This window comes from Sparus aurata, chromosome 7, assembly GCF_900880675.1.
Source record: "Sparus aurata chromosome 7, fSpaAur1.1, whole genome shotgun sequence".
Classification (NCBI taxonomy): Eukaryota; Metazoa; Chordata; class Actinopteri; order Spariformes; family Sparidae; genus Sparus; species Sparus aurata.
In genome coordinates this window covers 30,114,020-30,128,274 of record NC_044193.1, presented here as the reverse complement: position 1 = coordinate 30,128,274, position 14,255 = coordinate 30,114,020, and the positions used below count along the sequence as shown (strand labels likewise).

Sequence of the window (14,255 nt, the reverse complement as noted above, 5' to 3'; positions counted from 1 at the left end):
TGAATCTGCAATAGGTAAGCAGCTTGGTGTGAAGAAATCAACTGTGGGAGCAATTATTAAAAAATGGAAGACATACAAGACCACTGATAATCTCCCTCGATCTGGGGCTCCACACAACATCTCACCCCGTGGGGTCAAAATGATCACAAGAACGGTGAGCAAAAATCCCAGAACCACACAGGGGGACCTAGTGAATGACCCGTAGAGAGCTGGGACCAAAGTAACAAAGGCTACCATCAGTAACACACTACACCGCCAGGGACTCAAATCCTGCAGTGCCAGACGTGTCTCCCTGCATAAGCCAGTACATGTCCAGGCCCGTCTGAAGTTTGCTAGAGAGCATTAGGGTGATCCAGAAGAGGATTGGGAGAATGTCATATGGTCAGATGAAACCAAAATAGAACCTTTTGGTAAAAACTCAACTTGTCGTGTTTGGAGGAGAAAGAATGCTGAGTTGCATCCAAAGAAAACCATACCTACTGTGAAGCATTGGGGTGGAAACATCATGCTTTGGGGCTGTTTTTCTGCCAAGGGACCAGGACGACTGATCCGTGTAAAGGAAAGAATGAATGGGGCCATGTATCTTGAGATTTTGAGTGAAAACCTCCTTCCATCAGCAAGGGCACTGAAGATGAAATGTGGCTGGGTCTTTCAGCATGACAATGATCCCAAACACACCGCCCGGGCAATGAAGGAGTGGCTTCGTAAGAAGCATTTCAAGGTCCTGGAGTGGCCTAGCCAGTCTCCAGATCTCAACCCCATAGAAAATCTTTGGAGGGAGTTGAAAGTCCGTGTTGCCCAGCGACAGCCCCAAAACATCACTGCTCTAAAGGAGATCTGCATGGAGGAATGGGCCAAAATACCAGCAACAGTGTGTGAAAACCTTGTGAAGACTTACAGAAAACGTTTGACCTCTGTCATTGCCAACAAAGGGTATATAACAGAGTATTGAGATGAACTTTTGTTATTGACCAAATACTTATTTTCCACCATAATTTGCAAATAAATTCTTTAAAAATCAGACAATGTGATTTTCTGGATTTTTTTTTTCTCATTTTGTCTCTCATAGTTGAGATATACCTATGATGAAAATTATAGGCCTCTCTCATCTTTTTAAGTGGGAGAACTTGCACAGTTGGTGGCTGACTAAATACTTTTGTGCCCCACTGTGTAAGTGGCAGTTCAGCTACAGACTGCATTGAAAACAAAATAATAAAGGTTTTTTTCAGGACACTAACATCATGCAACATAATGCATCCTCCTCTCCAGATTAACTTGCATCGCTGTTAGTTTGTCTCCAGCTCATAGCTTCACTTCAGGTTACACTATACAAGCTGTTAGCCTGTGACAGATCTCCATGCGTGTCCGGAGCTGCTGACCTCCAGAGTTTAGGACAAACATAGACACAGCTTGCCAGCACAAGGAGTCACACTGACCTCATTCCTCAGGGGGAGATTCGCCCAAATTGGGAGCACCCAAGGACCAATGACTGAAGGGAACTCCAGCCACATGACTCCTACTGTCTAGGATATTTGGGCCAGGGAGGGCTTAACCTGACTGAGAAGCAAGGAAACATGCAAATGTCATTCTTTAATAGAGAGACATGACATCATGATCCTTAAGATTTCTGTCCATCTTACATTCAAAATAAAATAATCATTTATGGCACTCATGTATCTGTTTACATTGCATAATATAAACTGCACTGGTGGTGCTGCTGCTAATATTCCTCATCTTCAAAATACGTGGGACTGGCTTCTTTGGTTCTTGTCATTCGCTATGAATCCCTTGTGCATGTGTCTACCATTTGAATACAGAGATGGAATACACAACACCACTGACAATGTACAATACTATTGAGAGAGCTTACAGTAAGCATATTTAATGACTGCGTTAACAATAATTGCCAACTACAAATACACTAAAGACCACCAGAGCCATTCAAATATTTAAAACAATTTAGCTACACAACACCAGAGAATAGAATCAAGGGGTGTGTCCCCTCAAAGTTGCTGTGATGCAAGAGATGTTGTTGTTGGTGATATGTGGGAGAGGAAATTAAAAGAAGTTTGTTGCTGCTCAGTGCAATGCTACATCTCCATGTCCCATTTATTATTTTCTAATTAAATCAGCTCAGTTAGGTGAAGCCATGATGCTTGAAGACATCAATGACAGCAGGGATTCTTTCCTGCAGGCCATTGTTTGTTTGTGTCTTTCAACCATGCCAAGTTTTCACAGTTTTCTTAGCTTAGCTTCCTCAGTGTAGCTAGCAGGCTAACTTTGTTTTAAGCTTATGAGTCTGAACACAGCCAAGTTACAGACGGATACAACAATGCCTTCCAACTCAGCACAGGGGTGTTTGTCGGGGGTGATGGGAAACAGTTTCTCTGCAGGCCTAGACACCCGGAGGCTGCCAACCCAGTTTGCTAATAATGGATATTACTGCTCAAATAAAACTGACTTCAGGAGTCGACTTACTTCACTTGTTATTGTATATTGTTCAATTGTTGTAACGCTTCTTATACTTAAAAAGGTGTTACCTATAACATTCAGTTGGTCAAATCATCTGCTCCCTCAAGTGGTTTCCAGTATGTTGTAGCTAATGTTGCTAATGCTAGCTAGCTAGTGTTTATGTCGCTAATGCTAGTTGGCTAACGCTGGGCAGTATATTACACTGGGCAGATCCTTTAGAAATCAGCTATTTTTATGTTTTTTAGCAAGACTCGTGATGCAGATGTAACACAGATACCACGAGATACCCACAATGTTATACTATTTGCTGTTAAACCTTGTAAGAAGCAGAAACCAACTGTCAGAATTCTTACACAGAGATAAACAATACATAATTTTGGACCAGACGTACATTGTAAAATTATTAACTCACAATCATATAGTCGTTAAGGCCACATGGGGGTCTTTGATCCAATCGGCTTTCATGTAGGTTGCTAGGGCTTGGTGAGCCCAGGTTTTAATTGTTGTTGTCAGTACTGCATTGTAGGTGGGTGATAAGTAACGTCATAGACTACCCCCTTTGTTCAAAGATGGTCATTCCAGTTTGTCACGGATAGATTAGTATACTCTTGGTCAGAATAGACAGATGGTTGAAAGAATCCATCCAAGTCAAACTGGAACACCAATCTTTGAACAGAGGAGCTGGCCTAAGACATTATTTATCACCCACCTACTATGCAGTACTGAGTTCCCTATCGAGAGGGTTTAACATAGGGCTGGGAGACGATACACGATATACATCTCGATATTTTCCCTTAGCCTTGAATTAACACTTCGATGCATAAAATCATGCCAATATGATGATTCTACGTGTCTACATTAAAACATTGTTCATACTGCATTAATATATGCTGATTTTAAACATTCATGCCAAAAGGGTAAAATCACAACTAAACAAATGTATCAAAACTGTATTTATTAAACAGTTATTAAGTTATTACTACCACCTTTTGTGGCGAAGCTTTTGCGGCATACTTTACATATTAAGTTTATTTGTTCAACGTCTTCCCTCTTGTATCCAAACCACCACCAGATGATGGATCCTGCGTTGTTATTCTTGGGAATTAATTCTCCCTCCATTTTTCATAGCACCTGCTGCTGCCGCTAACTGAGATCTCTGCTGCTACATGCTGCTGGGCGTATGACGTTGCACGCACCACAGAATGTGATGTAAGTAACTGGGTGCGCTTGTTTTATCTCTCTGTACGGGGAGATGAGAAAGAGTGAGAAAACCCTGTAGTTCAGTGCCCGCGACTAAAATCAACAGCATGACAATTGAATGTATACTCGAATATTCACGATATAGTCATTTTCTACATCCCACAGAGAACAAGCTGCGATACATCAAGTATATTCGATATATCTCCCAGCCTTAGTTTAACAACAATTCACACCTGAGCTCACCTAGCCCTAGCAACCGACATGAAGGCTGATTGGGGTTAACAGCCCACATGTGGCCCTAACGACTCTGAAACTCAGATCTCACACAGGGCCTTAACGACTCTGTAAGGAGACTCCCACACAGGGTTTAAAAGCCTGCAACTCCCCTCCAGTGAAACAAGTCCAGTTGCCTACGAAACAGCAGTTACAGTCTACATAAAAATGGTTATCAATATGACCTTTTCATAAAACATGTTCTTCCACCAACTGGTGGAAGTGTTAATGTGCATTCAAATGTGCATCTCATTTAGTGCCAATGATACAAACAAGAATGCACACGTTTCACATCAGATGAGTACAAGGAAAAAGAGTTGCATAATGCGTGTGTGTGTGTGTGTGTGTGTGTGTGTGTGTGTGTGTGTGTGTGTGTGTGTGTGTGTGTGTGTGTTTGTGTGTGGTACACTTTGGCCAAGTAGAGCAGATTATTTGGCCTGGTGCAAAAAGATGACCTCATCATTTGATGGCAGTGCATAGTAACCACATGCAAGACTGTGGAAGCGCAGCAAAAAAAGTTAAACACAGGTAGCATACAAGTGACAGGACACGCAAGCAAGAGACAGCGAGAGAGACGGGAAGAGAAACACAGCAACAGAAAAGATGCAAAGTCAGCAAAACAATGCAACACTGACAGCAGCCGGAGCCGGACTGTAAGTGTGAGAACTGAAGCCATACAGCTTCATAGTTGGTCTCTGTGGCATGATGAGTAATCAAACAAGGCCAGAGTGGGACTTCACTGTGGCACCTCCAAACAAACTCGCCAAAGTAGCTATGAAAATAGCACTCACTGTATTCTCTTCTGAAGCATAAGCACTTAGATGTGTTAAATCTAAGAATGGCTAGTCTGCACTCAAGGAAGAAAAACAAAACGTTTTCCAGTATTGTTCTGCAACATTAATGTTGGTTTTAATACTAAAGACCACAGAAGAGGAGCAGAATCTTGCCTAAGCCACACTATTATTTGCTTCTGATGGATGGCATGAAGGTTTGGTAGGGAAACTATGATATTTTCCAGCTAATCACAGGTTTTCTGTCATAAAGATTCTGGAAGAGCAGAGAACAGTACAGAACAGTGGTAAGCTGCTCTTTTATGCATGCCACTACAGCAGGCTGATGTAACAGTCGTGATTAAATGTTCCAGTTTGAGAGAGTACCCTTCTTTAGACATGCATTACTTGCATGAGTGCCAATCAGTGAATGTCTTCTCAATTCAAACAAAAGGATGACATTTTTTTCAGTGTTCATACCACTTAAATTCCTGTTTAACTGTAATATTAATCAGAGTATGATCAGGCCTATGTATTTAAACATGAGTTGAAAAAGATTTTGCCCAACAGCGTTGCATAGCTGCTGATTGAGCTAATCTAAGTTCATGAATTAGACAAAAGCCTCTCTTACCAGTTGTGTATAATCAGCCGATATCTTTCAAGTGTGTTACATAAGCGGGAGACTACCTCGAAAAGTAAATTCTGTGCACAGGCTGTAGAGGGTTGTGGTGGGCCTCTGGCTTCAGTTAAAACCCCTATAAGCTTCTTTCCAGACATCACCAACCCCCACTCCTCATCCTATTTGATGTTTCCCCTTGTCTAAATGAAGGAAACAAAAGTTTTCTTTGAAAGACAGATGCGAATAACAGTGGGCTGTTCTGCACCACTGCTACATGAACTGTTATTAACATCCGAAAAGAAATATGCGTTTTCTATTTACATATAAGAAATACAGTCAGGTTCCAGCCCGTGTCAGCTGACTGTTTTTCTTGTTTTCCCAAGACGAATGCCTGCTCACTGAGGGGCCCATAAAAAGACTCCACACTGAAAAGCAGACAGTATTTTGATTAGCCCAGACTGCAGGATGCACATTCCTGGCCCGGGAATGATTAAGAATGGAAATTGCAAGTTGGTGTGTTTGTTTCTGTTGCCCAAGGTTAACAGCTTTTACGGGTCTTCAGCGAGCAAGAGCCAATTATTAAGCCAACATACTAGGGGTGGGGGAAAAAATCAATTCACATAAGAATCGTGATTCTAATCATCCACAATTCTGAATCGAATCATAAACTTCAAAAATAATTTTTTTTTTATTAACGTTCCCCCGTCACTCTGTGCGCCCCCACGGGCTTCCGTACACAGCGTTGCAGCAAGCTTGGGGAAAGAAAGACAACAAATTTGTCTTCAAAATAAGAGCTTTACATTGCACCCCATTGGAGTTTAGAACTGGGTTCTTAGCGGGGGGCTTTTAATTTGAAAGTAGCAACCGTTCCTAGCTTGCCGCTACAACAACAAGCGAACAGCGAAGACAGCTTCAGAGACCGAAGAGGCGCTGGCATCTCCCGGATCACAGCGGCTGTCCAGTTGCTCATCTTGATGTCCGCGAATGAAGTGATGACTGACTGCCGTGATCAGATGTTTCCTGGTTTTAAAACTCCCCGGCTGTGGGTCGCACTACAGTGCAGGTCATCCACACCTCCGCCCATCTCATGCAATTTCCGGCATATCGACATCTCGGATTTAGATCACAATGGAGTCGGACAAAAGTGTACCCTCCGAGGTGGCAAATTGGCGGACCAGGACAGCCCCCCGCCCACGACACTGTCGCTTTTTTAATCTGAGGAGTTTGCAGGTCTGATTTTATTTATGAAAACAAGTTTTTTTTTTGTTTTGTTGTATACCTTGAACTTATTCTTGTAGTCACTGAGAATTGAGCCTTACTTCTGGAATAAAGGGGCAGCTGGCCTAAGCTTTTATTTAAGCAATTTTATTTGTGCAAGTTATTTCTTGTACAGTAAGTAATTTTTTATTTGTTTAGCATGAATAAATGTCACCTTTTGTCTTAAGTTTGCCTTTGTGTGATTACATCATTGGAATCAGTTTATTTAACATCACATTATCTTATACAAACTGTATTGTTTTGATGCCACAATTTGCCTTAACACACTATATGCATTGTATCAATTTTTGAATCGAGAATCGGTTTTGAATCGAATCGTGACCCTAAGAATCGGAATCAAATCGAATCGTGAGACACCCAAAGATTCACATCCCTACAACATACTGTAGGTAATCTGCCTTTGCTCAGATATTGTTTTATATTAAGGTGAGAGGATGGCCCTGTGCCTTTGTGGACGGTGTTTCAATTAATGGAGGCATTATAGAGCCAAACACAACTGGCTACACAGTCGGATTATTAAGATAAATGTGTATAGTTAGAGCTAGGGGTCCACCGCCAAGTCTGCAGAGTGGCAGCTCCCAGTCGTGAAGAGGGCTGTTGGGAGATGGGCAAACACAATCTCAGAGGAGACGGAGGTCAGCTGGACAACAGGGAGTACAGTAACAGGTTGGTTTTGGGGGGTTTGGCTGCTGGAACCCCAGGGTTGAATCAGCAAATAGGACAGGTAACCAAGCTGCACTGCTCACTGAGCAGACTAGCTAACAACAGCAACATTTAGAAGCAGTCAGCGCTCACTTTAGTAACAAAGCTAATTGAATCTGTCAGGATCAGGAAACCACCCAAATCATCATGGTACTGTAACTGGCCTCTGTCATGCTGAGAGGCTGCATATATATAAAAGTAATTTGTTCACATTCAAGTTATAAAGTTGTGTTTTTGTACAATTATGTGTGAGGTCCAGTCCCTCTTTAAACATTACGGCAGCACCATGAAATTTGAGATAATGTTTATTTGACAAAACATTTGTATACGCCCTTAAGTCCAGGATGAGTCATGAACATTTTCATTATTTTCCAGGAAGCCAGAAATACTAAAATACGATTAAGATTGACTACAAGGCGACATTAGTATGCCTGATACTAGCATATAGATGAGAGATAGAGCATCACTCATTACAGAAACATTTACATTTCGAAATAGCCTATAAATAAAGCTTACTCCTGACTCAATCTGCTGATTCAAAGAAAAGGCCACAAAGCTTATACAGGAAGGGACATCTGATTCATCACAAGCACATTTCAGGCCCCAACTTCCTCATCTGAAGTACAGAAAAGAACTGCCCTTCTGGCCCTGCTGAAAACCTGCATGTAAATACATCAACAGCCAGACAGTGTGAAGCACTGTGTGACCTTTCAACCAGACTAGACTCATATCCTCAAATCCTGAAGTGGACTTCCTCTTATTATGCAACAGGCCTCAAGTTACCCCACATCTTTTTTACATTATTCTGGGAATTAACGAACAGTGTCCATCTAATACAGCCCTGGTTTCCCGACATCGACTACCCTTTAAGTCAAATCATCTGAGTAGCAAATTACAGAGGACCTGAGGTGGTCTAAGAGATTACAGACACACTGCATGGCCTGTTGTTGCATGTTTGAGAAACTTCTATTTCCCAACACATATTCAACCAGTACCGCCAAGTTTTGCTTTCATTGTTAGTTAGATTAGTCATCCATAACTAACGTTATGCTAGGGCTAAACAAAAGAGGTCCTTACACAGGTGCGCCACTCGTACTATTGCCCCACATGACCACATTTATTAAAAATTACCTACTCACCGTTGTGTACAGGTATTGTCGCCAGGCGGTTTATTTAATTTTCGTAAACGTGGGGAAGCAGGTATTTCCGGATAGAAGCTAACGTTGGGAAACATGAACGGTGAACGAACGGTGTCCACTTTCACACACTAACTTTCAATGTTCGCGCGGTTGATACCACGAATGAGGTCCATCGCATTGTACCGTTTAGCTGGGATTTGTTATCTACACTTGTGAAACGCTAAAATGCATTTAAAATATAAAGCATATTAATGTGTTGAGCTATCGTCGATTCAGTAATTGCGAAGAGCTGAATTTCTTTTTACATTACAGTTTATTTAGAAGACACATTTAGCGCACCCCTAAAAGGATCCCCACTTTGGTACGCTCGAGGTTTTCCCTCATTGGTCAGTCTGGGCCATTTACACTTTTGGAGGACGCTGCGTGCCCGGTACCTTGGTAACCACTGCTTCTCGCGAGAATAAAAGCATGAACCATAATACAAACCGACCATACACAAGCTTGGACGTTGAATAGACTTTTGTTCTAACCGACGATTCTTTTACAGCTCATACTGATATGACTGGGATTGTTGTATGGCCTACTCTCCTTCATTTATTAGACAATGATGTAAAAGATATGAAAGGTTGAGTCATTAACTAGTAAATTCAATCTTTTTTTGTTGTTGTTGGGGTTTATATGGCTTTAGTGGTAGGACAGCTTCAGAGAGATGACAGGAAATAGGATAAATTCGGTCTTATTTGTTATAACAGACCGATATTACCAGAACACTAAATAATTTGATGAAAGTAATACTAGTACTGTATACTATAATACTAGAACCTGAAAATTGAAGTAATCATTGTTTTGGATCAGAAAAAGGGTTATGATAATCATCCATGAAATTCTTTTGAAACAGTTGCCTATTGTACCCAGGCCTGAAAAGAAGAAACCTCAATGGAGTCTACACAATAAGAGGTCAGAATAAGGGTAGAATAAAGAACTGATCATTCCCTATAAGGACTCATGCTAACTCATATACATATAATAATCCTATTAAATATATTGTATGGAGGACCAAACCTGACATAAGTATAAATAAATAAATGCATAAATAAATACATAAATAAATAAATACATACATAAATAAATGCTGAAATAAATAAATGTATAAATAAATAAATAAATGCATAAATAGATAAATAAATAAAAGTATGAATAAAAGAATAAATGCTTTTTATTTATATATACATTTCTGTTCACCTACATTTATTTATTTCTGTATATCTGTTCACCTACATTTATTTATTTCTGTATTTCTGTTCACCTACATTTTTTTATTTCTGTATTTCTGTGTCCATATGTAAATGAGGAGGTAGGAGGTCCTAACCTCAGTCAAGAGCATGATTGGTCAAATCGGAGAGCCAGACAAAAGCAAACAATTCCTGATCTCAAGCCTCGCTCTCTGAAACGTTGTAAAACAGCTCCAGTTAGCTTAATGGCCTCGACAAGTGTGACAGGTTAACTGGCGTTCATTTTAACTTGCGAGGGTCCCAGATGTGCTGGTGATGTGGTTTGAGAATCCTGTCTTGAGAGAGAGGGGTCCTCAGCCATGTCCGCTAACCAGGAAAAACATTCTGCTCATCGCTCCAAGTCATGTATATGTGTATTCTAGACGAGCGCTACAGAGCACAAATCATCCAAAAGTGCATGTTGTCGGTCTCATATCTTTGTCGTGAATGTCTGTACTCTCAAATAACTCATGTGTGGAACAGGCTGAGGCATTTGTTCACGCTGAGCGGCTCAAGAGCGGAGTGGGGACCCCTTTTAGCTCTTATGTTAGCTGTTAGCTGCTCGCTGTAGCGCAGCGTCCAGGTTACCTTGTGACACCGGTTACCATCGGGTATTTTTCATTCCGCACTGTTCAAATAGTCACTTAAAGCCATCGTTCCAAGCCGCATACATCGTTATTAAGCTGAAGCTAAGCCAGTGTGAAAACTGTACACTGTCATACAGCCTGCTGGTCAAACAGTCTGTCATGTATATGTGTATTCGTTTTGACGTGGCTTGAACACTTCTATCCACACGGAGATGCCGGGGCTGCGACTTGCAAACCACTACTAGACGAGTGCTACAGAGCACAAGTCGTCCAAAAGTGCATGTTGTCGGTCTCATATCTTTGTTGTGAATCTCTGTACTCTCAAACAACTCATGTGTGGAACAGTATTAAGCATTTGTTCACGCCGAGCGGCTCGAGAGCGGCGTGGACTCCGCTGTTAGCAGTTAGCTGTTAGCTTTTAGCTGCTCGCTGTAGCGCTAAGAGCGTAGCGTCCAGGTTAACTGTTGACACATGTTACCATCAAGAGTGAGATATATGTCTGGGCTTTCCTATGAACCATTGTCGCTACTGGTGTTTGTATCACAAGTTGATCTGGACGTCTCACGATTTGCCACAGCTGACTGACCTCACGCTAAGCTCGGGCTGGATGTCAACGTACTCTGCAGTCTGTTTGACCAGCAGGCTGTATGACAGTGTACAGTTTTCACACTGGCTTAGCTTCAGCTTAATAACGATGTATGCGGCTCAGAATGATGGCTTTAAGTGACCATTTGAACAGTGCGGAATGAAAAATACCCTAATACCTAAAAGGGGTCTCCACTCCACTCTCGAGCCGCTCGGCGTGAACAAATGCCTCAGCCTGTTCCACACATGAGTTATTTGAGAGTACAGACATTCACGACAAAGATATGAGACCGACAACATGCACTTTTGGACGATTTGTGCTCTGTAGCGCTCGTCTAGAATACACATATACATGACTTGGAGCGATGAGCAGAATGTTTTTCCTGGTTAGCGGACATGGCTGAGGATCCCTCTCTCTCCAGACGGGATTCTCAAACCACACCACCGGCACACCTGGGACCCTCGCCAGTTCAAATGAACGCCAGTCAAATTCATAACTAAACCAGAGCTACATGAACAAATGTCAACAACTGCAGCTAACAGTTAGCTGAGCGGGCTTGCTGGTAGCCAGCAACATTCCTGTACAGTGTAAGGGAATCAGCGCTGCTAGTAAGGCAGAAGTAGTAGACCCTCATCGAGCACACTCCTGTAACCAATCAAGCTCTTGACTGAGGTTAGGACCTCCTACCTCCTCATTTACATATGGACATAGAAATACAGAAATAAATAAATGTAGGTGAACAGAAATACAGAAATAAATAAATGTAGGTGAACAGAAATACACAAATAAATAAATGTAGGTGAACAGAAATGTATGAATAAATAAAAAGCATTTATTCTTTTATTTATACTTTTATTTATTTATTTATACATTTATTTCAGCATTTATTTATTTATTCATTTATTTATGCATTTATTTATTTATGCATTTATTTATTTATGCATTTATTTATTTATACATTTATTTTTTTATTACAGCATTTATTTATGTATTTATGTATTTATTTATGTATTTATTTATGCATTTATTTATTTACTTATTTATTTATACTTATGTCAGGTTTGGATCTCCATAATATTGTACCCCTCTGAGGAATATATTATAAAAATATGTAAAATCCTGCTGTATTTTTATCAGTAAAACATAGACATATACTAATTATTGCTTTTATTCCAAAGGAATAGGCCTTATATGGCTTATCTTAGAAAACATTCACTGTGACTATCATGATGAAAACTGTGGATTTGTTGTATACATTTATTTTATCATTGAGGTTGTTAATGCATTAATACATAAGGATCAAATCACTATTAGTTTTTGTCATTTTGTGTTATGCTAAAAAAAATGGGGTCAAATTATACATGTTCTATGATCTGTTCTTGATGAGTGTCATACTTCAAAGCCATTTTCTTTTGATCATGGGGACCCCTGTTGAAAAAAAGCAGACCTTGTGTTGTAAAGATCTGGCTTTGCTTATGCAGGTCATATATATAGGCCTCAGTAATAAAGGTGTAGCTTGTGCGATATGGCCACCTGTCTGTGGCAGCTCTAAAACAATATATGGGAGCATAACCACTAACTGCTGCTCACAACACAGCTACTTTGCTGTAGCTATCTTTGGCTACAGCGACAAGCTGCTGTCAGTAAGTCAGCTCAGTTAGCCGTGCAGCTAAGGGGCCCTTGCGGCTGACGAGAGTCTGCCTGGGCTATGACCTCAAAACTATGACCTATGTACCTCTAAAGGTACAGGGTTATTTTATGAAACAGGAATGGGCTGGGGCTGGCTGGTTAGCAGGCTAACTTCAGTAGAGATCTCTGCAACACAGTATACAGACAATTTTGGCATAACGTTAACACTGTTGTTTCTTCACACTCTTGATAATGTAAGAAGATCTTTTTAATGTTTAAATCTAAAATTTTGGACATGTCTTCATTGTCCCTTTAATTTAAGAACGTATACATACAGTATATCAGTATATTTATGTATTCTGAATTAGACAACGAACTGAACCGAGTGTGTCTAAAGACTGTGAAACATGTCCATCCTTTGTAATCTTTTATATTATTACTCTAATCTAACATAATTCCCATCGTAACACATGTAGGGATAATATGCTTAATCCACCAATCAGGAATAAACTCCCTTCTTACAGGATTACTACAGTCCCTCTAATACAAACAGAGTACAATATGCAGGAATGCCATGTTCCCTGCTGCTAAAAACACTGAAAAAACATCTAGAGAAGTTACAGCTCTACCGCAGTTATTCCAACATGAAGACATAATCTCCCTACTTCATGTTCTCCTTCTCGGGGAGAGGAGGCCAGCTGGGGGACTTGGATGTAGCTAATGACAAAACAAACTGTGGAATGATCTAATGTTTTGGCAACAAACTGCTTTAATTAACAAATTCAGGATGACCTCAGTTCTAAGGAGAAAGGAGCGCGTCCCCCCACCTCCCTCCACGCACACGCAGAGGAGAATGCAACACTTACCGCACTGTTCCCATGAGGACAATCCTTGTTTTCTTCTCTTCAGAAACTAAAGAGTCTGGGGCTATACGTCTGGATATATGTTGATAAGACTGAGAGTGTCGCAATGAGTTGTTTCACACCAAACAGCAGCCAAGAGCCTGATGTGAGGTGATTACAGTGCAATGACATTATAGCTGCGGGTGTTTGGTGGTGGATGTTTAGTTTCTATGCATTTAACAGACGTGTTCTTGTCAGAAACAGGATTTTGTTTAATGTTATATAAAAAGAACAATAAAACATCTGACCTGTGACCTTTTTTTCTGTGGTGCTATGCCCGCATTTTATTACTTATCTTGAGAAAACAAGCATGTATAGAGCTAGAAATATATAAAGGATGGGAGAGAAACTTGCCTATTCTGAGCCTAATAAACTTGTTGGGATGGTAAGAACATTACACCAGATTTCACTGCAAAATCTAGCAAACAATGAGTCCTTGGAATGAATAAAACATTTTATTGGAAAGAAGGTTGATTTTCTGAGCTTGAGTTCAAATGAAGATATCTACCAAAATTATGTTGAACCGAACGGTTATCATGTCAAAACAATGGCGAGCCTCTTCGTTGTTGATGTTTGTCATCGCCCTGCCAAAAGGACAAAACTATTCTAAAGACAAAGGTGACTTAAGATGAGTATCCGCCATGCACAGACAGACCGCTATATACAGTAGATGGGATTCATGGATGGGGAACCGAAGCTGTTATATCCACCTGTGATCACTTCAAATCCACTAGACTACTTTGACAAAAAACAATAATTTTACCTCCAGATCATGGGAGTTGCTGGTCTGCTGCTGCTTCGATCTGTTAGCTTGTATTGGTGTTTTA

At 40.7% G+C, this 14,255-nt stretch overlaps 1 protein-coding gene across 3 annotated transcripts in view; it reads right to left on the bottom strand.

The window, feature by feature from the left end:
* The window catches only part of wu:fa11c10 (protein FAM110A), a 27,419-nt gene extending 18,821 nt beyond the window's left edge, over window positions 1–8,598 (bottom strand). Inside the window, exons 1-2 of one of the 3 annotated variants that reach the window (XM_030422368.1) lie at window positions 8,454–8,594; window positions 1,437–1,557 (exon numbers count right to left, since the gene is read on the bottom strand). The gene's annotated coding sequence lies outside the window, so the exon portion shown is untranslated. Of the gene's footprint in view, window positions 1–1,436; window positions 1,558–8,453 lie in introns of all 3 variants that reach the window. The other 2 variants (XM_030422366.1, XM_030422369.1) reach the window with 2 other exon arrangements.
* Window positions 8,599–14,255: the final 5,657 nt, after the last annotated feature.